Source organism: Neofelis nebulosa, chromosome 3, assembly GCF_028018385.1.
Source record: "Neofelis nebulosa isolate mNeoNeb1 chromosome 3, mNeoNeb1.pri, whole genome shotgun sequence".
NCBI lineage: Eukaryota > Metazoa > Chordata > Mammalia > Carnivora > Felidae > Neofelis > Neofelis nebulosa.
In genome coordinates, this window is record NC_080784.1 from 81,508,189 (window position 1) to 81,535,574 (window position 27,386).

General features: G+C 41.1%; 1 protein-coding gene and 1 non-coding gene across 8 annotated transcripts in view; both read left to right on the forward strand.

The window, feature by feature from the left end:
- The window catches only part of TTC29 (tetratricopeptide repeat domain 29), a 668,675-nt gene that overhangs the window by 222,199 nt on the left and 419,090 nt on the right, over positions 1-27,386 (forward strand). For 3 of the 7 annotated variants that reach the window (XM_058721227.1, XM_058721229.1, XM_058721226.1), the window contains exon 1: positions 16,582-16,885. The exons of 1 other annotated variant lie outside the window; for it this stretch is intronic. The gene's annotated coding sequence lies outside the window, so the exon portion shown is untranslated. Of the gene's footprint in view, positions 1-16,580; positions 16,886-27,386 lie in introns of those variants that run through there. 3 more of the 7 variants (XM_058721222.1, XM_058721223.1, XM_058721230.1) reach the window with 2 other exon arrangements.
- Positions 7,174-7,361, forward strand: LOC131508270 (U2 spliceosomal RNA). Its single transcript, XR_009259968.1, has one exon. It is a non-coding gene; the product is annotated as a U2 spliceosomal RNA (small nuclear RNA).

Below are 27,386 nucleotides of genomic sequence, written 5' to 3' on the forward strand. Positions count from 1 at the left end.
TATTTTGATTTTGTTGGCTGACTGAATATTGTATTTTTCACATTTATTGAGCAGCTCTTTGGCCAGGCACGGTGCTAGCTTCTGGGGAGGCTATAAAGATAAATGAGACAGTTTCTTTGAATCAGTACATCACTTGGGCACAGACACAGGTCATTATTTCCTTAGAAGATGAATATTTTGTTAAATGGTGTTGTTATGACTTTAAACAGTTAATTCTAGTTCTACTAACATTTCTTACCATCAGGAAGCAATTGAATTAACTAGTTTTCCTTTCTCCTAGAATTTCTCAGACTGTTAATATTTTCTGTCATACTAAGCACCAAATATGAATTCCCAGAGGAGGGCAACACATAGAGAAGGGGCCTAGTTGAGTTGACAAAGTCATTATTATCTATGAGAGCTGGCTGAGGGGATCTGGAGGACTCTCTTGACCCAATAGATCTCTCCTAGATTGCCTGAGATAGTTCACATCACTGTATAGCTCTACATCAAAGAACCACTGGATTGATATGTATTGATTATACTTCCTAATGGCTCATTGAAAACACCTTCCCTGAGACAGCAGAAGTTTTGCCAAGGTTGGGGTGGATATATAAGACACTATAGGACGTGCAGTTAAAGCAGATGGAGATGGGCGTCATTGCCTGTAGTATGTGTCATGGAGGCTTTAGGGAAACCTACCAGCAACCTGAGGAAAATCTGACTCATTCCCAAGAGTGACCTCAGAGAGAGACTGCCACGGGAATGACTGTAAGGCAGCTCCCCTCTGACTTGACCCTGTTGTACCCTGGAGAGTCCTCCTATATGTGGAATCTGGGGGCAAGGGGAAAGTCAAACTCATAGAAACAGAGAGTAGAATGATGATTGCCAGGAGCTAATTGGGGTGGGGAATAGAGAGAAGTTGCTAAAAAGGTACAAACCTTCAGTTATAAGTTAAATAATATCTGAGGGTATAATGTGTAAAATAGTGACTATAGTTGATAATACTGTATTAGTCAATTAAAATTTTCCAAGAGAGTAGAAGTGTTCTTACACACACAGATAAATGTGTGAAAGGGAGGGACCCTTTCAAAAGGTATATGTGTATCAAATCATTATGTTGTATACTTTAATATATTACAGTTTTGTCAGATATACTTCAATAAAACTGGGGGGAAAAGGGGAATAACTCCTTTCTCTCCAAGTCATGGTCTAGCAGCTTCAGTATAGCTGCTCATGGAAGGAATAGGCCATCCTTCCTCCTTCACCTCAGAGCATCTTCTGGCACTTTCAGTCCCATCTAGGTTCATCGAGGTCATGAGCACAAAAGGAAGCCTAGAGAGAAAAGAGTTATCACTCCTGTGGACTGTAACCTTCTTGATAGCAAGAGATCACATCTGTTCTGCTCATATCCCTTCACTGAACAGTTGTTCATTGAGCACCCACTCTATGGTATGACGATGCCATACATCAGGAAGCCTAAGAACCAAAACCAAAAAAAAAAACCCCACCCTCATCAAGCAGCAAGCAGTCAATAACAAAACCTAATAAATAAGTTTTATTAGATGGAAATAAGTGCCATGGAGAAAAATAGAACGGTTTAAGGGAAGTTGGAAATGCCAGCAAGGAATTTGTGTGTTTGGGCTCTCTCTGCAATACACAATAGAGTAATATGAGGAAGCCTCACAGAGAAGGTGAAATCTGATGAGACATGATTTGAAGGACTTATGGGAATTAACCACGTGAACATACGGGGGTGGGAGGAGTTTTCCAGGCAGAGGAAAGAGCCAGCACCTAGAGTTGGTAGCATGCCCGGCTCATTAGAGGAAGGGTGCAGAGGCCAGTGTGGCTAGAGGGGAGTGGGCTAGGAGGGGAGGACCAGGAAAAAGTGGTCATAGGAGCCTTGAGGCCACAGTAAGGACTTTAGCTTTTCCAGAATGAAATGCCCAATCACGGGAGGGCTTTTCACAGAGGTGTGGCATGATTTGAACTTCATTTTTATCAGAATGGTTTGGGTTGTTGTGCTGAGAATAGACTATAGGGAAACATGGTAAATGCTGAAGAGCTGGTGTGGAAGGTGTCTCAATAATCCAGTTGTGACAAGTGCATCATAGCAGGGTGAGAGCAGGGGAGATGGTAGAAAGGGGCCAGACTCTGGATATACTTTGAAGGTGGTGCCCGTAGATTTCCAGTGAATATGAGTAAGAAAAAAAGGGAAGTATTGAGTCTTTAGGTTGGAGCCACTGGGAACGGTTGCCATCAGCTGACATGGGGGAAGCAGTCAATAGAGCATGTTTAAGTATTGACACACTGAATTGAAGATGCTGTTTAGATATCTAAATGGAAGTGCTGAGTGTGTGTGATTTATGATCTTGAAGGAGTTCAGAACATGCAACTCCAAAATGTGCCACATATTGGCTATTTTAGGCTAAAGGCACATGAGTGACAGCAAATACAAGAAAAACACTCTGACCCTCCTTATTTTTCTTAAAAGCAGGACATAAAATTCCTGTATGAAAGATGTCCTCCCTGTACCAAAATAAAAGTATCATTCTCACCATCAAGGATGAGAAGTTGAGATGGAGAGTTCTACACAAACAGACCTTGTGAAAATAATTCTCTTCCCTTGGCCTCTCCACATAGTTCAGTCACTTTTCCAGAATTGCTTGTCTGTTCAACCTAATATAAAAAAGCAAATAGGTTTTGCCATTTCTTTGATCTTCATTCCTTATGAAGCCTCCCACATTGTGTAAAACTTGTAATAAATGAATTTATATGCCTTTCTCCTGTTGATTTATCCTATGTCAATTTGATTCTCAGGTCAGCCAAAAAGAACCCTAAGAGGGTGAGGTAAAATTTTGCCTCCCCCATTAGTTTCTAGTTTGGGCAATTGTTCAGGCTGGAGAACACCACCAGCCATGCAGCATACACTCAACAAATACTCACTTAATTAAAGAATGAATAAATTTAAGGTCTGTCTTCCAAGGTCCAATTTTTCTGTCTAAGGACTTTCCTCTCCCCCAGGTAACTATTGCAGAAATAGTCACTCTCTTTAGTAGAAACATTAATCTGTAGGGCACCTGGGTGGCTCAGTCGGTGAAGCATCCAACTTCAGCTCAGGTCATGATCTCACGGTCTGTGAGTTCAAGCCCCACATTGGGCTCTGTGCTGACAGCTCAGAGCCTGGAGCCTGCTTTGGATTCTGTGTCTCCCTCTCTCTCTGACCCTCCCCCGTTCATGCTCTGTCTCTCTCTGTCTCAAAAATAAATAAACATTAAAAAAAATTTAAAAAAAGAAACAATCTGTATGATATCACAGAAACGTTAATCTGTATGATATCACAAGACAACACTGTCAAAATACAGCAGAGTAAGTCTAATGTGTACAAAAATACAAATTTGTATTTATATATAAATTGGCTGGGTGTGGATGGATGTGTTGGTTGGATGGGTGCCTGTTATAATTTTTACAAGGTCATTGCACAAATAGAAATTAAGGTAGAGCCAAGGAAAATGACACGGGTATTCTCAAACACAGAGGCATACTTTAAGATTTTGCTTAGAATTGCCTTGGAGCAGACTGAGAGACTTACAAACCAGTATCATGAAACCAAAGACCCCTAGGAGGGCCCATGAATTCCTGTCTGACCTGAAAATGTTCCTAGTAATTTAGAAAAGGCAGAGGTGAACATCCAGGTTTGAGATTCTATGATCTTCCTTCTTTTCCAGTTTGCTTCATTTATTTTTCTAGAAAATTTGTCCCTGTAGGAGATAGCTTGGCTGTGGGAAGAATTGGTCCCAATAAATTGTAGTAATACTCTACACATCTTTACTTTTTAAAAATGAAAATGCCCTATCCAGTCAAAAATCATGTAGGTCCTTCATACACAATACATTTCTATAAAAGTAATTTAAAAAACATGAAAGAACCACCAATTTGGTGGAGAGTCTTTTTAAACAGCCCCACTAGTTTGTTTATAAATGTGGTTTTCTAGAGACATGCTTGGAATTCTTTGCAAATAAATATTTGCATGATATTTTTGTATAAAGATTAATTTCTCCTGGGATAAAGTGTGTTTTTAGACATATTTTTGTGCTTTGCTTCATACTGCCTTTCAGTGGTATTAGAAATTTATAGAAATATTTCTATTAAATGGAAATTAGTACATTGAGCATGTTATTTTGGTGAACTTGATTTAAAATGTGGGCCAAATTCAAACTGTGGAGTAGGCTGCTTTAAATAATTCACAATAGAGATAGAGGAAGACAAAAATACATCTGGACTGCAGCAGCTTAGCTGGCCATTTTAAGAACTCAGTCTCACTAGTAGCAAAACCACCCTCTTTATGAGATTGTAATTTCTGAGACACAAATACCAAGTTCTACTACATGCATCTGGGAGCGGCTGTTTTTGTGTATGTGTGGAATGTTTTGAAAAAGATAATTCATCTTTTTCCAAAAAGAAACATAAAATCAATTGTTGGACAAGGCTATTTTTACACAAAATATTGTTTGCTCACCTAACTAGGAAAGGACATTTAAAAATTTGTGCACTCGGGTGCCTGGGTGGCTCAGTCGGTTAAGTGTCTGACTTTGGCCCAGGTCACGACCTTGTGAGTGTGTGAGTTCATGAGTTCAAGTGCCACACTGGGCTCTGTGCTGACAGCTTGGAGCCTGGAGCTTGCTTTGGATTCTGTGTCGCCCTCTCTCTCTCTCTCTCTCTCTCTCTCTCTCTCTCTCTCTCTGCCCCGCCCACACTCGAGCTCTGTCTCTCTCTTTCTCTCTCTCTCAAAAATAAACATTACAAAAAATTTAAAAATTTTTTCGCATTGGAACCTCTTTGTTTCTCTTCTGCCCTGACCTTTGTTTTCATCATAGTTATCATCAATATTTTTTTTTATTTGGCCTGATGCTTTATATTATTTAAAATATTTCATATTAGGGGCGCCTGGGTGGCTCAGTTGGTTAAGCATCCGATTTCGGTTCAGGTCATGATCTCGTGAGTTTCTGAGTTCGAGCCCTGCATTGGGCTCTGTGCTGACAGCTCAGAACCTGGAGCCTGCTTCAGATTCTGTGTCCCCCCCACTGTCTTTGCCCCTCCCCTGCTCGTGCTCTGTCTCGCTCTATCTCTCAAAAGTAAATAAATGTTAAAAAAAACACTTTCAATATTTTATATTTATTTCCGGACATTCTACTTCTTGTTGTATCATGTTTTTGTTGTTGTTGTTTTGTTTTGTTTTACTATATGTTGAATTGAATGTTATGAGGGAAATAAACAAAACTCGCACACTGAATAGGTCTCGGGACTGTATTTATCCAAGTACAGCAATCAGAACAACAAATTCAGGTAATAAGTGATTAGATTTGAACTTTAACATCATTTAAAATGTTTCTGATTGTGGCTTTAGCCTATAGAAGTTTTAATTCCTAAAATCCATGGCTGTTTGAATAGGATCTGGTGTCCTGAATAGGAAAACAGTACTGCTACATACATACATAAATAGACACCAAGGTAAGGTCTGTACTCTGGCCGAGTGTAGTGCCAGAGTGAATGTTGCTAATATCATGAAGCTCATCCTAGCATAAAGATGAGTGTAAGCGAGGAGTATGTTTTTCAAAGAAAACCAGGTCTAAGGAATGATTTCTCACCATGAATTAAGCTTAATTAAGCTCGGCTTTCTTCCTAGAACTTGATGACCTTAAAAACATCCTCCTGACTCCTTTAGGGGGTCAGACTTCTTCAGGCTTCTCCTTCAGGCCAGTTTGGCATCAGGCTTCCATAGTTCTGGGTTCTTCGTAACAGAGTGGGAGTTCTGTGATGACTCAAACTGCTCAGTTAGCAATTGCACGATTATAATGCATCTTTCCAAATTGTTCTTCTTTCCACTAGAATAAAGAAAAACTACTACAAGGAAGACAAAGTTGTACCACTTCCCCTTTTCCCCACTCTTCTCTTTTCCTTTTTTGTTCTGCTTCAGGTAAGGCACAAGAAGTATACCTATATCACGGTCCTGGGGGAGGGGAGAATAAGGACCTAAAGAAAATCCAGAGACCCTTCCTGTCCCATAAACAGCATGCCGTCTGCGAACTTCATCTCCTTGAAGTGTGTTACTCCAGATGGCAGGGCTCAGCCCTGCTCCCTGTTTCTATCTTATATCCCAGCACATAATGTGTTGAGTGATGTGTTTAAACAGGAAATCAAATGTTTGAGGACATCGAACAAAGGCGTCTTTTGCTTGTTGGTTTGATGGCAGGTTAAAAGAAATCATTTGTTTTACATATTTCTTTGGAGTTCTGGGCATAATTACCCGAGTATATGCCAGGAGCCAATTGCACTGGCAGCATAAAGGTGGTCTTACTGTTGTGTCAGGGCACATGTGTGGTTTGCTAGTTGATGACACCTCTATATCATTCCTCTGATTGGTGAAATTACAACTTATTCTTTAAGCTCCATGCTTTAGGGAGATGAAAAGTCCTGTTCGGTCAGCAGGGGTTGAGGGGTTTCTGGCTAGCAAGGCAAGCTCAAGTCAGGAGGAATGGAGGCAAGTTAGCTGGAGATGCTGTGCATGGCTCCGATCTCACTAGTGACCACGGTCCTTATTTTAAGGATCAACAAGGACCAACTACCTCTGCAACCTCCCTGCTCCCTGAGCAGAAGTGATGCCGGAAGGGGAGGTCTGGTGGGTGGGGATGAATTTGCTGGCCTGTGAAACTCTTCAGCGAGGGTAAGGATGCAAGATAGGAGACCCACGTGGTGGGGATTGCCTGGTGGGGCCTTCACCTGTCTCGCTTGTTCTGGCCTCATGCCCAGCACCTCGATGAGACAGTGAGGTGTCTGTGCTGAGATGGCTATGTTCTGATATGAACCTCCCACGGACTGAACATCTGCATTCCCCTGTCACATTTACAGCATCCTGAGGACACAAGTTACTCTCAGAGGGCAGTGTGTACTGTCAGTGGGAAATGTTCCCTTACAATTTGTCAGGAAATGAGACAATGGCCGTAACACTGTAATAAGGAGACAGAGAACACTCTTCACCTCGGCCAAAGCTTCCTAATATGTTCCTTAAAGTACATACTCTGATTTTCATTAATTCTCTTTATGTAGGCAGAGGTTGGAATTCTTTCTCTGCAGACAATGCCTTATTGCGCCCACAGCTTTGGAAAACTTTCACCTTTTCAGTTGTTCCTGTGGATCGCTTCTCAGCCTTTTGGCTAAGATCAAGTGTAGTATCTTTTCTTGTCAGTTTAGTATATGACACGTCCTCTATGGAGGACAATATATTGCATTTTTGGAGCAGGGAGAAGGAATAGGAGAGCTTGCTCCGTCTGCTGCACACATTGTCCTTGTATTGCACTACCTTCAGGAACGTTGCACCCCCTCAAGGGAAATACCCAGGTGTCTAAAGTCAGCTTGAGAGCTGGTGAGGGGAGCGTTAATCTGAGATTGTGTCTGCTAGATGCTTCTGCCTTGGAGTGTCTGGGCAGGTGGCTTGTTCCTGGTTTCCCAGAGGCGTAGACCTGTCCCCATCAGGGACAGGTAGCTCTGGTTGTGTTGACTGACTGTGGTCGTTCTGGAGGAAAATTCCTTAGAGTGTCTCTAGGCTGTGTGCCTGATGGAGGCACAGCGAGGGCCGTGTGCCTACAACTAGGGTCAGCCAAAGACGGTCCAGATGGTAATACAGGAATACGTGGATTGCGTTGTTGGTCTTCCTACACACTACCAACATGCATACAAGTATAATTATGCCAACAGTGAAAAATAAATCAATTGTTCATGTGGATTATGAAAATGAGAGAATTTTGATGACAGACCTTGCCAAAAACGAAGATTCAGTTATTTCCCCTCATGCTCTCATCCTGCCCTGATCCCAGAAAGGGAATGCGACCCACTACCTGTGTTCAGGAGGCATGTTCTCCAAATGAACATATTTTCCTAAAATGGCTTTCTTTCCCTGGATAATTACGCTGATCTTCGTAATGATGGATGGCTGACATACAATGGCAAAGGAAGGGGATATCATGGAGATATAAATGCAGAGATGACTGCATGTCAGATTGTATGTAGTATTCATTGATTTTAAGAAAGCAAAAACACTCATCTGTATTAATGTCTCCTCGTTTCAACTATCCACTAGCTTAAGGTACTTCATTCTGTTTTATTTTCAATTGACTTTGTCTTTCAGGAGAGCTATTAGGTGAAGAAAGGAAAGAACGGGAATGGGAGAGGAAAAGGCCTCCTGATTTAAGTGTTAATAGACCCCAGAGCTGGCACCATGTGTTGGTTCACAGCTTCCACTTTTGCTCTGAATCTTTCCTCTGCCCATTCTGGGTTATGTGACTTTGGACCACTTCCTTCACCAGTAGTGCCATTAGAAGACTGAAGAGGGGGTGGGGAGCATTACCCAGAAGTAAAAATGTGAAGTCAGGGCCTAGAATAGACTGGTCACTTAGCATATGTGTGTAGGATGAATGAAGTGATGCACAGTATAAGGCATCTAAGTCTGGAGTGAGGATAGTGCTCTGCAGAGGTTAACCGAGGGAAGATTTGGGGATGGTGGTGGTGGGGCCAGCTTATACAGAGCCTTACTGATACTTCTACAAGGCCAGCTGACTTGAAAGCAGAACAAGATGGGAGATGCTAATATTAAAAATTTAGGGCAAAAAGAGGCCAAATCTTTCTCTGTCTGTGCGCAGATGCCCTAGCGTGTAATATGTTATAAGTATGTACAACTCCTTCCGCACACTTCTTGATCATTCATACCTGTACTCCAGCCAACAACCAGGTTCCTGTGGGCAGCAGAGAGGCCCGTCATTAAAAATACGTATTGTTTGCATTTTTTACTGTAAGTCTAAGTTTTAAGATAAAGTTTAGATAAAGATATAAGATATATCTTAAGATATCTTAAGATATAAAGAATATTATTTTTAATAAAGAAAAGAGAATCAAGTTTCAACTAGATGTCATATTTTGTAGAGTTACTTCATCTCTGTTTCGTAAGTGGTCATCAAGAGTTGGAGCTTGAGTTGTGTGTGTTTTCCAGGTGTATTTTGATGTTGTTATCCAGCAGATTGGGGTGAAAGGAGTAGGAGAAAAAGCAATCACCAGGGGGGAGAAGAAAGGAAGAAAAGGTTCCTTTTATCCCCCAGACACCTGGGAATTGCTGAGTACAAGAAAAATATTACTGCTTCCTTAAAATGAAGACTGGAAAGGAAAACAAGAGTTTTACTTTAGAAACATTCTTTTTTAAAATACAAAGTGATGAGATTATTTGCCAGATTATATGGGGTCAGTAGAAAAGTTGCGACCATAACCAGGTCTGAAAAGAAACCCAAGGATTTGGGGTGAGAAAGTGGAAAGGAAAGAAGTCATGGTGTTTTGACTTTGGGTTAAAGGAAGGGAAAATCCACAATTGAGGTGTGATTCAGGGAGGTGAGGCATCAGAAGGCCACCAACTAGAAAGCTGGCTTCTTTGCAGAGCAGGAACTTGGCAGGAGTTAATGGTGATGTGGACATACTATCTTATCTCCCCCAGAGAAAGCCTCTGGCTCTGAGCTTAATTGTTTTGGCAAGGAAGAATCAGGAAGCTTATGAGCTTACAGCTTTGCTGGGCTGTTGCTCTACCTATTTGGAAGATAAACAACCCCAAAGCTCTCCACCACTCTTTAACCTAAAGAAGGATTACCCAGCTGGATGAGTATTGTTAAGCCGAAAATGAGAGCAGGAACACATCCACTATAGAAAGAGCTAATAGCTTGCTTAGACAGCGGGATATCTGGAGAAACTAAATCCCAGGCCAGAACATCACCTTGAGGAGTTTGGGGAGGGGGAGGATTTGTAATTTTTGTGCAGTGAGGGACTATAAGTGATCCCCTCAGCAATTATCTGGGAAATAATCCTAAAACACAAAACATACCGTTGTCTTGTATGTAATGTCTTTATCATCTACTACTTGGTCAACCAAAGGTGTGGAACCACATTAGGTGGTTTTGAAAGGGATATGTCCAAAGTAAAGATAGCATTTCTAAAGAGATATGGCCCAGGATGACAGAATGAGCATGGCATGGGGGACCAAAAATGGGGGTTTAAATCTGAAATCTTTATCTTGCTTCCTTTGTGATCTTACACAAGTTGTTTACCCTCTCTGATCTCTAGTTTTTTTCATTTGGGGGTAAGGACAACCTCTGAGCTGTTTTGTGGTGAGCATTAAATGAGATAGCGCTGTGAATGTCCCAGGCTCAGAATAGATAGCTGATAAATTATATAACTTCCGACACCGTTTGTAGGAGCTTGGAACATAATCTCAATCCCCAGATGTTCAGATGTTCTAAAATGATTTCGTTTTTCTCTTCTTAGGTATAGAATTGGGAGGTGGGGACAAGGAAAAGGTAATAGGTTCTGTGTCCCTGGCTTTAGAGAAGTATCTTAAAATAAACCATTGAGGTCTCAGTTTAAAAGATAAAGTTCAGGAATGTGTTCTCTGCCATCCTTGATGTTAGCTTGCTCTGTTTCACTGTATCCATCTCTAAAATGGGACTATTATTACAGTTATGAATAGTTTACAACAGAGAACAATGTCTTTTCAGTGTCATAAGACTCTTCTATTTCAAACTCTTCTATATTTATCTTGAGCACTCAAGAACATGAAGGGTTTCAAAATATTCCACTGAAAAGACCAGGTTTTCTCCTGCGATAGAAATGTGGGACAAGGTATATTCAAGTGGTAAATCAGTGACACCCAGTGGCTGCTGCCTTTATATTTACCTTTTTTATTTTCAGTTTAACTTTGTAAGGCTCTGTCTCAGAACAAATGAAGAAGGTGATGAGAATATGAAAGTCATAGCTGCTTTTGAAGAAGAGTTTCTCAGCAGTGACATGGGTTTTCTAGGACATGGGAACAACCTAACAGCAACACCAAAAATAAAAAGAATGGTGGAAGGTAGGGAAACAGTTCTGGGAATTTCCTGCCCCATCATTTCGCATTTTATTAAAGAGCATACTCAAGCTTTCCTGTTACTGATGGATTTTGCAAGAAACTTTCCCACCACCAAAGTGGCATGTCAACTTCTTGGATTCCAGCTACATTCTAGTCTGTTGAACACAGTTGGGGACATTCCCTAGAAATTAGACTTCTGAGGTGTCTAAAAACTTAACTGGAGGTTTAATCCAAAGCCTCCCCCACCCACTCCAAAGCTCCTCTATGACATAGTAATTGTGGTGGGGTTCAAGATCCCCGCACACTTGAGGTTGAGTAAAAGCAATCATAATGGCACATAGCTGGGCTCAAATCCCAGCTGGTACACTCTGTTAATTGGATGCTTGGGCCACTTACAACTTCGTAAGAGCCCTTATATTTTTATCTGTACAATGAGGGTTATGACACCTGACACATAGGTTGTCATGGGGTTTTAGAGAAATAACTAAAGTGATGAGTATATAGCAGGCGCTTGATGAAAAGCAATCAGCCTTGTCCTTTTTTATCAGCCAAGGTTCTCTGTCAGCCTAGGTACAAGACAGCTTCTGACCAAAACCCTTCTCTGAAACTGGATGAGTACTTTTTAGGTGCTCCATGATCTGAGTCTTCTGTCAGGGGACAGCGTGGGTGGATAAGCACTCATTATCTTTCTTTGTCATTAGCAGGTAGGACTGTTTTTCATATAGGACCAGTGCTGCTAAAGTACTTTGGGTTTCTTGGATGAAAGTCTCTCTTCCATCGCATTATAAAATTGTTAGCTGATAACTTACATTGTAAGGATTAGTATTTTTCCCACATAAAACCTTCAGGAGGTTATCAGAGCACAGGGATATAGTAAGTAAGGTAATTTGGTATCACAGTTCATAAAGGATTCCACAGAAGGTTCGTTAAAACAGAAGACTCTCATTCTTGGTTGCTGCTCCTTTTAATTGCCTCATAAATATTTTCAAAGGACAGGTTATTAAACTATGTAAATAGAAATGTAATTGTCAGTAAAATTTACAAAAGATGGTCTTTTTTCATTTTCTTTATATTGAATATGTGAAATGGTTAAGATGCCAGGCCTTGTGGTCAGACTTGAATTTGAATCTGAGCTTTTCCACCTTCTGGTTTACTTAGATTCTCTAGGCTTCAGTTCCATCATCTGTAGAACAAGGATGATAATGTCTGCCTCACGGGATGGTTGAGAAAAGTAAAGGAGAGCAAGTCTGGAAAACATGTAGCATCTGACACATAGTAAGTGCTCGATACGAAAAGGGAGGGTGGGGATGCCAAGAGCAGTGGCGCTTAACTTTATCTGATTCCAGCCTCTTTAGACGACAGATATTTTTATTCCCTCTTTATTATCTTAAAATTAAATTTTAAGCTCACATAAGCTATCTTCTCCATTCTTCCGACAGCAGTGTAGAGCTCCAATTGAAACAGCAGGGAGAAATAGGAAAAAGAATCAGACTTACAATGCATTTCATGTGCAGCTTGGCTACCACTGCACCCTGGATGCTGTGCCTCCACGACCGCCCTGGGGGTGACAGCTAACCACGCAGAGCCATGTAGCGGCATGACTTACGTGCTGTGAGGAGTACTGCTCTTGGCGACTTTTTGAAATAGTGACAAACTCTTTGTAATATTTCAAACAAGGCAAAGAATGATCTCTCCTCACTTAGGTGTTAAGTTGCATTACTGGTAATTTGATGTTGGTTTATGTAAATTAAATATATAGTTTATATTTAAACCATGCAGAGACGTGGCTGGAATTAGGTTTTAAGCTCAGAAAATTAGAAACACATTTTTCCCCTGTACACACTTTGGACAGAATGATTTTTCGCTATGGGACTGCCTCCTTTGTTACAGGATGATGATCATCCTTGACCTCATTTTACTAAATGCCAGTAACTCACCTCCCCGATTTTTGTGACAACATAAATAACCCCACAGTTTTCCCAGCTGCCTTCTACTGGGCCATTCTACCTTCACTAAGAACCAGTGGCCTAGAGGGGTGCCTTGGTGGCTTAGTTGGTTGGTTAGGCACTGACTCTTGACTTCAGCTCAGGTCATGATCTCACGGTTCGTGGATTCGAGCCCTGCATTGGGCTCTGTGCTGGCAGCATGAGCCTGCTTGGGATTCTCTCTCTCTCTCCGTCTCACTCTGTTGCTCCTCTGCTTGTGCTCCTTCTCTCTCAAAATAAAATAAACAACGAACCAATGGCATAGAGAGGCATGAATCTCAAAGCTGATTTTCCTAACTTCTCTTTGTAAGCCAGGCTGCGGGGAGCTCAAGACTGAGGAAGGGGTGAGGGATCCCTCTGGAGCCTCTTTTATAAAGGCACTGAACTCATTCATGAGGGCTCCACCTTCATGATCTAAGGAACTCCAGAGGCCTCACGTCCTAACTTCATCATCTTGGGAGTTAGGATTTTGGCATATGAATTTTGGAGGTGGTTTGGGGGAACACAAACATTCAATCTGCAGAAAGCCCCACAGGCCAGTAGCCAGTGGAGCTCCAGTGGGCCAAGGGTCAAGGTGATGACCCCACAGCAGAGCAGAAAGCCCAGCCAAGGGCAGAGGAAGGTGAGGCAGCGACTCTGATGGTTCTATAGCACACGTGAAAGGCAAACTGAAGCCTGGAACATGGACTGGCTCCACAGAATCCTAAATGTGAAGCCTGAAAACAATACAGTTTTCCCATAGAAGATGCCGCAAGAAGCCCAGAGATGAAGTCCTCACAACTCAGTGTTTACATCCAGCCTGAGTAAGTCACTATACCTAACAGTCCATGAAGATGTAGAGGATGCCACCTGGTTCCATGGACCACCTGTGCCCTCTGTCACCAAATGATCATGTAGGCCACATTCCTTGCTAATAAAACCAGAGATGATCTAGAGTGACATTTGAGACTGACCTTGACCTGAAAAGATAAGGCATTTACTTAACGGGTAGTTTTAGGTATTGTGCCAGACCAAGGTTGACTAAGGTCCCCTCCAGAGATCTATGAAAAAGAGACTCAGTTAAAGGGGAAAGTGGAAATCTGTAGTTTCTTTACATATGATTGTAGTGTGAATAAATTTGCGATCCTTCTGTGCTGTTACTAACCAGGAGTTTACCCCCCAGGATCTAGACATTACACATTGATAATGTGGGTTTGGTGCGAGATGGCTCTGCTTATGTATCATATTGTATGAAGCCTAATTCATGTTTAGGCTTAGTATTAACCTTGTTAACCAACAGAAGGAGCTCAGTAATTTCCAGAAGAGGAAAAAATATTCCTGTTATCACTTTATTGTGGAGAAAGAAAGAAAGAGGAAAGAAAGCAAGAAAAAGAGAGAGAGAGGAAGGAAGGAAAGAGAGGGAGGGAGGAAGGAAGAAAGAAAAAGAAAAGGAAAGAAAAGAAAGAAAAAGAGGAAGGAAGGAAAGAGAGAGGGAGGGAAGAAGGAAGGAAGAAAGGGAAAGAAAAGGAGAGGAAAAAAGGAGAGAGGGAGGGAAGAAGGAAGGAAGAAAGGGAAAGAAAAGAAAGAGGAAGGAAGGAAAGAGAGAGAGGGAGGGAGGAAGGAAGAAAGAAAGAGAAAGAAAAGAAAGAAAGGAATGACAAAAAGAAAAGAAGGAAGAAATGGAAACACCCAGTTCTTCAGTTTTCACACATGCTCCTGTCTCTGGATGAGGCACAGCCCTGACTAGGGAGCCAGGAGGAGAGTCGCGCTGGTTCTCATGATGGTGCCTCATACTGTCTTCACCAGTTCAGTTCTCAGAAAACCCCTCTGTGCATGTGTGTCTCCCAGTGCATGTGCATGTGCTGACCTTCCATGGTTGTAATTAGGTCCTCAGTGGGTCGGGAAGGGTATGGAGACACCAGCAAATACAGCAGTTGTGAGTGGGTGGGAGACTGAGTCCTGAAGGTGGGAGAGGACTAAGATATGAGTTAAATTGATGCCGGAACCTTGAGTTTTGTTATTAATAGTGTTTTCTTTCTCAGAAGTGGCTGGCTGGGCAGTTCCTTGGCTCTGTGCTGTTTTTTCTAACCCCCGCTCTTGCTAAATCACTTGATTTCTTCTGGCTTGTGCCCTCTTTGCCTCTTCCTGGCAAGCTCCGGGGCTGATTTCCAACCACTTCCCATTACGGGCACCCTCTTACAGGGTTACTTTAGGTCATAGAGTTGATTTTTCTCTTCACAGTTTTTTTAGCTACAGTTATCCTACGTGGCACTTGAAAAGCCACCAGAAATAGAAATGTTTAAAAAATACATGTGCATATAGAGGGGGGAAATCATAAATCTGAATAAAATGTAATGACTTAAAAATGTTTGTTGAAACAAAGTTAAAAAAAAAAGGAGGCAAAAAAACCAACAAAACCCTGAAGAAACTACATGGTCCAAATTATATGACGATATAGTTATAGATGAATGTTTATACATTCAAATGTATGGAAAAAACTGTAATAACAACATAAAACCTGGAAGGAAATATAACAAAATGTTTCTAGGAATCTACCTCTATGTGGTAAGATTATAAGTAATTTTAACTGTTTTCCTTAACATTTTCTTCACTTTCAAATATTCTCTAACAGGCATGTTTAAGTTTTTTTCTTTAAAGTTTATTTATTTATCTTGAGAGAGAGAGAAAGAGAGAGAGAGACCAGGGGAGGGAGAGAGAGAGAGGGAGAGAGAGAGAATCCCAAGCAGGATCCATGCTGTCAGTGCAGAGCCCAATGCAGGGCTTGATCTCACAAATGTGAGATCATGACCTGAGCTGAAATCAAGAGCCTGATGCTCAATCGACTGAGCCACCCAGATGCCCCAGCATATATCAATTTTATAGCAGGAAAAACTATTTTAAAACCACCAGCTATTTTTTTGTTCCATACCAGCCAGTATATACTTTTTTCTAAAATGACAATAGATGTGTGTGAGTGTTGGTGGATGGAGGGTGTAACATAGGAAGAGGAAAATACTGTTTTCATAAACAAGTGAATTTATGCTGTTGTCTTAGACATAAAGTACTTTACTTGAATTGCCTGAAACTTTTCACTTACAAAGGTAGTGAACATTGGTTGGGCTTTGATAACCCGGAATGCATTTTGCCTTTCCGATAACAGTCAATTTTCTTCTCAGGAATTACCTTTCACCTAGTGTAGTTCAACTGCTATCAGGAGTCCAAACCTTCCCTAGACAGGGAGGCAGGTGCACCTTTAGCTATTGAAATCTCCCCTTCCCCATACAGTTGAATTCTGAAATGAGCTAAAGGACAGGAAAATTGGTGGGAAATCCATCAGGTCCTGGAAACATCTTGTCATTCCTGCCTCCTTGCCTGGGAACCACCTTGTTAAATATCTGTGCTCAAAAACAGTTCTCTTGCCTCTCATGTGAGATTCCTCCAAGTAAATTCCTCTTTGCTTAAGTTAATCAGAATCAGTTTGTTTGCTTGCAACCAGAGCCCCTCTGTTGTAAAGTTATTTTACAGCTGGACTGAAGCAGCCCTATGCTATTTCCATGGATGGCTGGATGTTTAGCTTTGACTCTTGGCCAATTTAAGGTTAATGGGCAAGCACACCAGCTTACTAATGATTTATGACGTTCTGTTTATAGTCCAAAACTCCCCTGGTGAAACCCTAGGCCAGATTGTTTTTCAGTAGATTTCACCTGATGGAACCGGTTGGCCTGGCTTGGTTAATATGACCTGGGGGCATAAAAGACCCTACTGCGAATTTCTGCCTGCAGGTCTTGGAAAGCCAAGATACATAGTAAAATTTTAGCGGTTTAATCCAGAGACCAAGCAAGCAACTACTTCAGCAAATGAGAATAATCCCGGAGAATTGTGCCTGGAAGGCTCTTCAGGTTCCCATGCTGACATGAACTTTCTCTCAGTGCACCATAACTTTTCCCTTTATTTTAAGCTTTAGGACAGCATGCTCTGTGAAGTCTCGCGAGTCTTTTAACCTAACGTGAGTAATCTTTGTGGGACCTTACCTGCCACAGAAGCAGATGGCATTTACAGAGTGATGAAAGGGCCTGAGACAAGGAGTAGATAGAGAGAGGGGCCTGGGTGGCTAGCAGTCTTTAATAACAATTCTGGTGAGGGGGAATGTGTGGTTTGTTCAGGAGTGGGTAAAAAACTAAGGGGCACTCTAGACAAGTTTTATAAGATACTGTAGATTAAAATGAAGTCAGGAGAAACTTTAACCTGAATCTGATATCAAACCCCTTGTGTACTGGAAGGATGTCGGAGCCATGGTTTAATGGTGGAGTTAATAAGCATGTTTTAATTGTTCTTCCTGGGTGCTTCTTTTTGATCTTGCTTCCTCCACATAATTGCATTCTCTTGTTTGCATCCTTTGTACCTCTCTACAGTACTGTGGTTGCTTGGTGAATTTTAAGCTAAGATCTAGTGGGTGTTTTTTGTGAGTCAGTGAATTATATGTTCCAAAAATGCTTTTAATCCATTGTGGTCAAGTTGTAGACTAGTTCTGGCCCCCAGAGAATTACAGGATTCCCAAGACCCATGGCTCCGTGCCTCTCATTTAGAATCACTTACGTCATTGTGTTATCAGTTATTTTTACATCTTTTTAAAATCTTGATTGCAGTGGCTTGTCATTTATCTTTCCATCCCCAACAGCATCAAGCAAATCCCTAGCACATAGTGGGTGCTCAATAAGCATTTATAGAATAAGCATATATGTGTATGTATCTATGTATTTGATGTCCAGGCCACCAAAAACCCCGAGAATCCTAGCGTTTTCCTTCTGCTGCAGTGTCATAATTTTGAGAGTGGCAAAAAAGCAATGCAATAAATCAGTACAAGAAAGGAAATTTAAAATGCAGCTTCTAAAGTCTGGAACGGCTTGAATTTTGATCATGGACCTCATCTGTTGCCTGTGACCTAATGCAGACACAGCCTAATCTTATTGTGATCTACCTGGTTTAGTACTTTGTGATGAGGACTAGCATTCTTATTGAGGAGCCAGAGGGACTCTAGATCCACCAAAACCTTTAAATCAATCCAGGAGTATTTATTGTTCCGTGTAATTTTACTTGTGATTTACTGAATTCTAATTCTTTGAGAAGGCTGAGGGTCCATAGACTAAGGTGGTTTTGTACAGCAGTTAGATTCTAGCATGGACTCTGAAGACAGATGACCTGGAATCAAATTACATTCCTGTAATTGCTGGCTCTGTTGCCTTGGACAGGTCATTTAATCCTGCTATGCCTTAATTTCCTCATCTGTAAAGTGGGGATGATTAAAGTACCTACTTCCTAGGTTGTTCTGATGATTAAAAGACTTAAATTTATGTAAAGCGTAAAGAATAGTATCTGACATATAGTAATATCTCTCTCTCTTTCATGTAATTATTCAATAAACACCATATTTAAGGCCTCACTGGCCAGAAGTTTGTAATATAATCTGGAAGACTGCTTTTAACCTGGTGTTCTCTACATTTTCTCTGGGTTATCTTTTCATATTCTCTCTAGGCAGGTCTTCCTGTGTGTATACAGATTGGAACATGGGAGCAATGTTCTGTCCTCACTGGTCAGGCACCTTTTCATTTTCAAACGACTGGGTAACCAATACAGATGCCTAAATCAATTGGGAAGAAGGAAGTCTTGAGTAAGAATGCCTTTTAGCCAGGTAAAGATTGATATGTGTCCCATCAAATGAAAACAAGGAGCAGGTAACTCTCAGATGTAACTCACATGTCCCTTTAAGAAGCTCACGAGGGAACTCTACTGTAGGATAGTCCCGTCTATCCTTCTCTAGGAGACCCTATTTCGGTGTATGGGACAAATTATCTTATAGCTCTTTGAAAGACAGTGTTATACCCTTCACCTTTCAAAAACATATATAATGGCTGCCCCTAACCACTCTTATAGCTTCAGAAATAAAATTAAGTTAGAGTAACATTAAACTTTAAGAAATATCATGGTCTAATTGAGGTCACTTAGATCAAACCAAATATTTAAAATTAAAATAACTGAAATTGACAAATGATGTTTTTTTTTTTTCTTTGAATGATGCCCTTTTCCTTCTTTCTGATCATATGTGTGCTAACCTCTATGGAGAGTATACACATATGTGTGGATGTGAGATCTCCCTCATTCACATGACTGGAGGCCAGTTCCTTCACATGACCCCATGCTTGGAATGTGGGAGGGCTCAGGCAAGAAAGGTTTCTAGAGGAGATTCCCTAAACTGTCAGAGGTGGGGAATGGCCATGGGTTCAGACAGACTGAGCAGTCGGAGGAAAGCAACGGGCTTGCCGTGGTTGTGAAGGATGGAGTTCCTAATGGTTTGAGAAACTCCCAGTATTAAAATACACCGTTGAGCCTATACAAATAAACCAGCATGAGAAAGTTTACAATGTTGTTTTTAAAAAGCCAAAGGAAACACACCTCTGCTGTCATTTGACCATTACTTGTGATCCTAGGACTAGAAGCTGACACGGGGGTTCAGAGAGCCTTGTGGTAGTAATCTGTAGGATAGAGGAGTTCTTTCAGTTGTGAAGTCTTGGTTATTGAAATTTGTTTACCTTCTCTCCTTAGGGTTCATTTCTTCCAACATGGCATTTCACAAGTCTGCTTCGTTAATGTCCCCAATTGACCACTAGATGGCAACATTGCCCTTTTATGTTACAGCTTTGGCTACAATAAACTATTATTCCAACAACCAAAGTTAAAAAAAAATTAAAAAGTAAAGGCTAATAATTTAAATGCATCACTACGTATAATAGGAATAAGGTAGAGCGCATTAAATTACTAATTTGTGATTTACTTACCTAGAAAGAAACTTGACAACATTCTGTTTCATTGCATCCTTGGAGAACAGACATTTGTGCCTGGTGCTTATAGACTGTACCTGTATGGCCTCAGTTCCTCTAGTGTTTGTGGCTGCAGAGACCTGCCCAGATGTTGGATGGTTTGTTTTTTTTTAATTCAAATCATTTAACCTCTTTCTTGATTTCACAACATCCTAGAGCAGTGGTCTCCAAACCCAGAGACATAATATTAAATAAGTAAAAGATTACAGAGACTCTTCCCCAGGGATTCTGATTCAGTAGGTGTAAAGTGGGGCAGGAATGTCTGGATTTTTAAAATCACCTCCACATGCTTTTGATTATCAATAAATTTGGAAGTGGACCTAGTGCCCTTAATTTCTCCAGCAACAGAATCCTCAAAATAAAATGAATTTTAACTCAATTTAGCTTAAAATTGCCATATACACTTTTTTAAGAGAAAAAGCCTTAATTAAAAATACTCAAGCATCTCAATTATGAAAAAGTTGAAATCACTATAATAACAGTAGAGCTCTAGTAACTGAAATATTTATTCACCCTATATGTCCTAAATAAAGGTTATCAGATCTGCGTATGGGCTGGAATTGATTTGATGTGAAAGACAGCTTGCTAATGGTATTGCCTCTCCTATGTGCTTCTCATAGTGGAAGATTCTCAAACTGGGGAGTGGTGGATTTGTATAGGAACAATGTCAGACATTCCAGAATGATGTCCCTCTATTGTCACATTAAGTATTGAGATGTATATCTTTAAAAATTATGAATTGACACTTTTGAAAAATTTGGGGGTCCCATCAGCTATATGGAATACTTGTTTTCTTTGTCTTTTCTCATTTTCTTCTCTTCTCTTCTGTTTCTCTGTCTCTGTGTGTCTCTATCTCAGTCTCTCTCTGTCATTACTTGCTCTGATCTTTATTTAATTTCTGGTTTAATGTGATAGCTTGAGACCAAGTAATCACAGTTTATATATTATTTGTCTGGACCTGTTTGAATTTTTTCCTTTATCCAATATCATCGTTTCTTTTTTGTAGTTAAAAATATCGATCAGCATTAGAAAAGAACACCTCCCTTTTCTGGTGTTAATTCATGGGTTTATATAAAGGTCCTCATAAAGTGCAGGGGCATCTGCGTGGCTCAGTTGGTTAAGCATCCATTTCGGCTCAGGTCATGATCTCTTGGGTTTGAGCCCCGCATTGGGCTCTGTGCTGACAGCTTGGAGCCTGGAGCCTGCTTTGGATTCTGTGTCTCCCTGTCTCTTTGCCCCTTTCCTCCTCTCACTCTCTCTGTGTCTTTCAAAAATAAATAAAACATTAAAACAGTTTAAAATTAAAGTGAAGATACCTTTTAAAACTAATAGAGAACAATTTTGTTTTCAAAGAAGAATACCAGGTTTCCATAACATGATTCTCCAGTTTAAAAGCATTAAATCTGCTGTTCACAGAAGATTCTGGGAAACTTATTCCTTTGTTAAATCCTCTTTTTCTGTTTCTCTGCTTCTTTGATAAATCCTTGAATTTAAAGACAAAAAGATTCCTATATGTTGGATGTCACTTCTATTTTTTTTTTTTTATGTCTATTTATTTTGACAGAGAGACAGAGAGCAGGGGAAGGGCAGGGAGAATGGGAGAGAAAGACTCCCAAGCAGGCTCTGCATAATCTGTGCAGACCCCGACACAGGGCTCAGTCTCACAAATCGTAAGATTATGACCTGAACTGAGATCAAGAGTCAGATCTTGACTGACTGAGCCACCCAGGCGCCCCTCACTTCTAATTTTTTAAACACAATGGCAAAGGGAAAAAAAAAACACAGAAAATGGCACATGAATTGAAATACACATTGGTTTCAGAGTCAGCTACACAACTTAGAGGAATCCTCATTTGGACAGATGCTTGTTTTTCTTGTCATAAGTGGTATCCACACTCACCACTTCCTGCATCCCAGTGCTGGTCCTTGGCAGCAGGAACGGAGTAAACAGAACATTCTACTGTGAAAGTTTTAACTTAGATGCTGGAGACTTTGAACCTGCACTTAGGAAAGAAGCGCCCCCTTAGCCGGGCCAGCAGAGGGACCTGGAGGGCCGCTGTGTCTCTAGGCCCAGCCAGAGGAATCTGTGTGTCCAAATAAACATTTATTTTCTGAGAGTTTTATTCCCTGTTCCTCTCCCTTAAAAAATGCAAGAGAATTATCTGTAGGAAAATATTCAGATTTAGATCAAAACAGAAAAAGGAAGCAGTGCTCTCTAGTGAGAGAGTTAAACCGTACCTCTTCCCTCCTGAAAAATTGTCAGTGATTTTGATTAGCAGGAATCACTGACACTACAAATCAATCCTGTTTTAATTTTTAAAAGACACTTGAGGTGTGTTTCGCAGCGCCTTGTTTCTGTGCAAACTGAAAAATTAAAATAAAATAAATTTTAAAAATATTTTAAACCAGAAAAAGAGAGGGGGAGGCCTCTAAATTTAGAAGGTGCCAGATCTTAAGCACCAGAAAAGCCTGTTCTGGTTTCCATATGTTTACCTTTCTGCAAAGCTGGCCCATAGCGTACCTTCTGTCTTCAAAAGGAAATCCTGGCACCTGGAAGATTGGGCTGACAGTGAGTATTAAAATGACTTGTTTAATGAGCAGCGTGATTGAACCACGTAGGGAATGCTGAGGAGTTTTTTCGAAGGACTAGGTTTGCTGTTTGCATTTTGTTATGTTGTGTGCTTCCACTGTCCCTTATTTTGACAAGCTTTCGAAAAGTTTGGGATGAGCATGGGCAATTTTTCTTTTTGCTTGTAAACCTGGTTGCTAAAAAAGAAATGGGGCCTCTCCTTACCTGCCACTAATGGAAGATGGGCTGTGCCACTTAAGTGGCATTAAGTGAGACCCTTGGCATTAATTCAGCACCAAAGGTTTTTGAGGTCTGTATGTACAGATGAGCAGGGACCATGAGAGATGTGCTTATTCTTTTAAGGCACTAGGCCACCCTCCACTAAGTAAGGGCTGTTTACTAAATGGCGGGTGAGTTGCCAGTCCTTAGGGCTGGAAGGAACTGACTTTCAGAAATCATTAACTGCATTCCACGATGCTTCTTGGAGATGCAGCTTTGTTTCAGAGGTCTGCCTCCTCCCTCCCCAAGATGAGGATCTACTGAGTTTCAATTCCCCTAGAGACAGTACACATACTGCCTTTTACACGAGAAGATTGTGTTCTTTAGAAGTCTAACCTAAATTTCCCTTCACAAATTTAAGTGATTATTTTTTTTTCTTACTAAAAAAATAGAGAACACCCCCCCTTTTTTTTTGCCAAGGCAAACATACCAAATTCCTTTGTTTTTTGTGTTTGTCATTTTGCTTTTGAAGTTTGAACTTACTTCTCAACTAGCTCAGTTTTTTCTTCCGAATTGTTTTGAACTTTTTACCATTTCCTTTATTTATGGAGGATTGGACTGAAATCAAGATGATGTTAAATAACTAGTAAATGTTGAGTTAAAAGAAATTCAGAATAATATACTGAAAATCATACGTAGAAATATAGTATAAACCTACTGTTGAATAATTCTAAGTGTTGTGGTTGCCTAGCAGGAAGAAGAAAATTGCATGTCCTGTAAGTGGGCGGCTTTGTTCACTCCCAGTTGATAGAATGAGACTCATTTACTTAACAAATCCCTTAAAAACAAACAAGTGGGTTGTAAATAGTCTGAAGATTCCAGCCTCTCTTATCCTGGAGTTTTCAGATTTTTTTTCTGTATAATAGTTTTTGTCATGTCTTCTTGGGAAGAGGGAGTCTGTTTTGTTCAAAGACTTTCCACTGTTTGCTCACTGCAGAGCCATTTTATGAGGGTAATTTAAAAGTTGGAAAATAACTGCAAATGTCTACAAGACAAGAAGTGTGTATTTTTAAAAACACATGCATAGGTACATGGCTTTAAATGGAAAAGACTAACATATTTCACTGATTTTGCTGAGATGTTACAATGAGGTGATTAAAGGGAAAATTTGCTTCCTTTACAGACTTCTCTCTTCACAAAATCTAAGATTTCCATTCACAGTGCTGCAGATAAGTTGGAGCAACACAGCCATAATCGGGTTTTAGGGAGAAATGCTTCCCAGGTAGGGAGCACAGACCAGCAATAATTGGTAAAGGCGTAGTGGCTTCAGAAACAACTCTTCTGGCCGACTCAGAAAGCAAATGTGCAAATGGCACTGGATCCTAAAGGGGCCAGTTACACCCATTAGAAAAGGAGGTAGTGTGTGTGTATGTGTGTGTGTGATTTTCTGTGGCCAAGGGCTTTTCACCTCTGTGGCAGCACACAGAGGGTAGCAAGAATTGCTTGGTTAGTTCTTTCTCTGTGTTGATGACCGAGACCCAAACAAATGTAAGCTTTTAGATGGCGAACAGGGTTTTCACTTCTAAACAAAACTACAGAAGATGACACCGCCTGGGGAGAGCGGCCACTGACCACCGAAGGAACATTAGATCGGCAAGGACTCTCAACACCGGGGTCTCCCGGTTGCAGAGAAGGAAACTGGGCCCAGACACCAGTTTGTTGTTTGTTTTTTTTCCCGAGATCCCACAGCAAGACCCAACTGGCAAAGCCAGTTCCCCACACACAGGTCATTACTCTCCCAGGTCAGAGAGGGCCACTGGTCCTGGTCCTTGCCTTTCTTTCCCACCGGCTGTCTGCTTCCCCTCTCTTCCCAAGGGGAAAATGTCTTGAAACAACAACATGAATATTTGCTAGGTTTGATTTTGGGGAATTAACTAAGCTCTTGGTTTAAGCCAGATCAGAGAACTGTGTATTTTCCCTGGTAGAGAACAGACTCTTGTATGCTTTTATTGGTGCCCCTGGCATGTACTGAGGGACATTCTAGGAAGAGGCTCTATAAAATCTGCTCTTTTACTCACGGCAGGGATTCCCAGGCTGCCATCCACAAAATCAGGACACTGGAGAATGACCCAGGGGAGAAAGTATTCTAAGTTTCAGAATCTAGGAAAAACCATGATTCTCCCCAACTGTTGGTGCATGTTTTTTGTTTTTGTTTTGTTTTGTTTTTTAGATGCTATAAATCTTGTAACTGAGCGTTGTTCCTTTTTTGTTTAGGCTGTAAGGAAGCATCATACATCATTAGAAAGGTGGTATAAGGTAGTGGTTAGAGCTCAAACCTGAGAATCAGAAAGGCCCAGGTTGGCAGCTTAGCACCCATGGTGACATGAGAAGTCTCAGTTTCCTCGTCTGTACAATGAAGATGGTAATAATCTGCCTCGTGACTTTACTGTGAAGAGTAGTTCTTTTTTCTCACAAAGGTAATTAAAGGAAAACATTGGGCGTCTTTTGTGGCTCCTGGTCAATGCTTAATAGATGTTGGTTATTGTTGTCATTATTTATTCACTCAACAAATAACAACATACAGTTAAACAGTAATCGTACGTCAAGCACTCTCCGCTAGATACCGGGAAAAAAATACAGAGCAACCTAGACCTGGTTCCTATTGTCAGAGAGTGTTAAACCAGACAGCAGAAGCAAGCTGTTAAGTAAATGGTGAAGTGTGACAGATGCCATGATGAGGGAGGAGGGGTGGGGGCATGTTTTAGGAGCACGTAAACTGGAGATGAACTCAGAACTGGAGGAAGAAGTGCAAGTTCACCCAGTGGAGAGGCCAAGCTGCGCAGGGAAGGCACATGGGAATTGCTGACAGAGATTTGGTGTGGCCGGAGGGGAGGGCGGAGTGGCAGGGGACCCCGAGACAGGGCTGAGAGCAGTGAGGGGCCAGGCCATGAGAACTGTGTAAGCTACAGGGAGGAATTCTGACCTCACCCCAAATACAGCAGGAAGCCGTCAACGTGCTGCGAGTGGGAATAAGACCCGATCCAGTTTGCTTTATAGAAGCATTACTCAGGAGTGGAGAGTGAGCTCAGAGCAGGTGAGGCTGGAGGTGTGGGGACCCCCGGCAATGACAGGCACTGCAAGAGGGTCTGCAATTCACAGGTTTACACCTTCTACCTTCCAGCAGCTGCACAGGAGTGAATGGTTCTCGTTTACATAGAATATGTAATTAAATGTGATTAAATGTAATATGAAGTGAAATAACTTCTTTGGCATTTGTTTTTTCACCTATTTCCCCCTTTGCTCCGATTTCAACTGTTTATGGTATCCTTTTGTATTGTGTATCTTTGGGTAAATCTCCTGAAACATATTTTGTAGGATGAAGTAGGAAAGGGTGGAGAGAGGTTACTTACGAACTACTACTCCTTTCTTTAAATACATTTATTTCAAAGTAGCTGTATGGTTTCTGTCTTGGGTTTGACCTGGTTTGGGAGAAGCGCTGTATAGCTGACTCTGTGTGTATGTTCGCTATTAAATGCCTTGTATCCTTGTTGAGGATGTGACCCAGATGGCCTTACCATTTCAGGACCAGCTTTCCTCCTGGGTTAAATGTCTGACGTAATTCAGATTCCTGAGTATTTAAGCCAGTACCATCAGGTTCCTGAGCTCATCACCTCTTCACCCAGTGAGGTGTGTGAAGACAGACGATCTGTGTAGCCAGTTGATACTAAATTGCATAATAGGTTAACCTGAGTCCTTTGAATTCAAACAAAAGAACCTCTCAACCTGATTGGAATTAACCTACCCTGACTTCCGCTTCATCTTTCCTAAAGCAAAGATGATACTGATCGGCAGGCAGGGAACCTGATGGGTGTTAATGGGGGGTTTTCAAGTTTGTCTTGCTTTTCTTAAACTATTAAGAAAGAACAAAAAACATTATTTAGAATGAAATCAGTTTCCAGGAAGGGAAAGAAAGAAAGCTGAGAATTCATTATTAAAGAAAGAAATAGAGCCAAGGTGAAAAAAAGGCCTTCTCACATCTCCTGGCCAGGTGCTCCGTGCATATAAATGTTTCAAGTTAAGCTTTAAGATCAAGGGAAAGTCTGTAGGGAGCCTTGTCTCCTGGAGATCTGCTTGCTAGAGCTGCTCCTGAATACAGGCTGCCCATTTTTATTTGGTTATTAAGGATTAAAGGGGCGACGATTCTGGAATGGTAGTTCCCTGGTTTCCATTAACTTTGTACAAGATAGTGAAAAGCAAGCTTCCGAGGGAGGGTTTGCATATGTATTTCGTGCCATCAGCTCGCCTCCTTCCCTGTCATCTTCTGTGTATGTTTAACAGGAAATTGTCCTTCCTCTCATGAGCTCTAACTAGAAGAAAGCTGCCTCGTTGCAATGATTGAGAATCTCTGTGCCTTTCAGAAATCCTCCTGGTTTTCACAGGAGTGTGGAGAGAAGATGAAAAGAATTTCACATTAGGTGGCTGGTTGCTCCAGATACTAAGGCTTAGCAATTGCCTTGGAAAGCTACTCGCCTTTGCCCAAGTTGGCTGGGCTTTCAGCGTCTGAATACGTGAGCAGGGAGGCATCCTATCATATTTAAAATTTTGCTTTTTTATCGTTCCTGTCACAGCCTATCCTCAAAACTAAACCATGTCTGAAGTTACTTTCATAAAGTGCCTGAAAAAGTTTAGCAATAAAGTAGCATCTGCCTGAAGAGAATGCCTTATCCTTGTGGTGGGTAATTGCATTGCAAAGATCTAGTTGTTTGGGGGTAATGGATGCCTGTTTGAATAAAGTCATTAAAGTAAAAGTATGTGTGAAGAGCTCGGCCTTCAGAAAGAACAAA